Raw genomic sequence first — 2,236 nt, 5'->3', positions numbered from 1 at the left:
AGGTCCGGGAGACTAGCAAAGCGCGACTTTGACGTTGGCTGTTGCTGACTTACAGAGGTTTAGCTTGGTGAAAGGGAAAGTATTCAGCGAAGGTTTCGTTTGAGTGTTCCTGGAATCTTTCTCTGATCAATTGTGTATATTAGCAAGTTCCAAAAAAATGTGTTTTTGGTCGAAAATGGTGGCAAACTTATCTTAGACAATGTATTATCTTCCGTATTGCATAAAGGATAAGATTCCATCGCGCAATTGTATTTAAATGAAAACTTAAAAAAGATATACTAAAAAATTAAAAACAACAACTCGTGCTGGTAAGCCCATAGTTGTGTATGTAGGTAACATATATGTACGTCCCGTACCATACACAGTCTTGCACGCTTTAACAAAAAAGTCATTTAATTTAAAAGTAATTGAATATTGGCGTGGAAGATTTGTACACAATATTCCTTATGTACATATATATTACTTTCTTCATGTATATAACAATTTCAAAATAAATTTCGAGTGTGCCAAATTAAATTAAAAAAATTATTAAAATTTCTAAAATTTTACAAAGAGCCGTTTTTTGTTTTTAGTGTAGTGCCACCCTCATGCAACTTCACAGATATGTTGTCTTTGATGCCAACGTCATTGGCCCCTAATATCAACATTCTATTTGAAAACTTCCCAAAGTAATTAAAACAAACTATGATTTTTTCGAGTGACAGTGAAAAAATTAGTAAATGGGTAGGTTCAGAAGACGCAGCAGTTGAGCGCAACCGTTTCTAAAAAAATCAGTGATCGTTATGCGTCTTCTGAACGGCTTGATGCATTAACTGTCAAATTCAACTCTCAAAGGTACACAGCAAAATGTTGTCTCAAATGATCAGAAAAATATTACGACCATCTAACACGCAACTGTTCAGTTGATCAGAAGTACACAACAACGCGTTCAGAAGGTAAAATCGCAACAGTTACTGAGCTGTTGCGCCTTCTGAACGTGCCCAATGATTTAGGTATTTTTTCGTCTAAATAAACGTTTTAGGGCTAAAATTGTTCAAATACTTGAATAATTTTTTATTGTACTTATTTCTGGAACTCAATTAATTAAAATATATGCAGGAATAATGCTTTAGCTTCTTTTTTCTGGCGAGAGAAGGAAGTGACACTAAAAAAAAAAACAACTCGTGAAAGTAATTTGAATATGAATCGCATTTCTCCGCTTCACTGCAACATATTGCCTCATAAATAAAAAAAAAGTCGATTTATAACAAACAAACAAACAAAAACTCATCCATGACAAATGCGAAATTGTTTGATGGATTTGTTCCCCATTTGATGTTTTACAAGCTAGTGCGTTCTGCATAAATAGGCATAAATAAATTACTTGATGCTCATTTCATTGATGGAAAATCAATTATCACTGACAATCAAAGGGCGATTGATGTGCATTTACCAAAACAAAAACAATATGTATTTACAAGCATAGCTGCCAACGTTCAACGCTTCAACGCTTTCGGAGATTTCTAAATGTTGTGATTTTTTGATTAATTACACGAAGTTGGCCAAAGCCAACAAACAGCTATTGGGCGCCAAAGCCGGTATGAGCTGCCGCCAGAGTGACGAAGGCATTTCATCAAATTAATTCAATTCAGTAAGTCAAGTGTTTAGATATATGTGGGTAATCGTTCAAACATTCACACATGTATGTACATATGTATGTATATATGAGAATTTAAATAATTAATTTAAAAGTTCAAAGGAGTTGCCCCACAGGTGAAGTGCACTTAGCTTGCGGCATGCTGGTGCACTGTCAAAATATTTGCCTCTGCGACTTCTCAACAGGCCACAAACAAACAAAAGCACTGTCAGCGGCCAGTGTTAGAGAACCTAAAAGCGCGAAAAAGTAATTTGTAAAAATCATTTTTATTTTTCGATTTTCAAAAAACGCAAGTACTTTTTCCACTGGCGCTGTTGCTGTAGCGCTGCTTTAGTTAATCGATTGAGCGCCGGAGTGCAACTATTAGTAATTAATATTAGGTATGGCACAGCAGGTGCTGGCGGGTGGGTGGCAGTGGCGAACCGTTTGGCGCCCGCAGTGTTTTTTTTGTTTTTTTTTGTAGCAAGGAAATCGTTAAAAATCTCATGAAATTCCTTAATATTTGTAGCTTAAGTTAGAAAAATGTATATAAGGTGGTGTTACCAGGGCAGCGGTTTTTCGCCTTGGTGGTTATTAATGTCAAAATGAAGTATTGATTGT

Source organism: Rhagoletis pomonella, unplaced genomic scaffold (assembly GCF_013731165.1).
Source record: "Rhagoletis pomonella isolate Grant_MI unplaced genomic scaffold, Rhpom_1.0 Rhpom_scaffold_00008, whole genome shotgun sequence".
NCBI lineage: Eukaryota > Metazoa > Arthropoda > Insecta > Diptera > Tephritidae > Rhagoletis > Rhagoletis pomonella.
Note: the sequence above shows the minus strand (reverse complement) of the source record.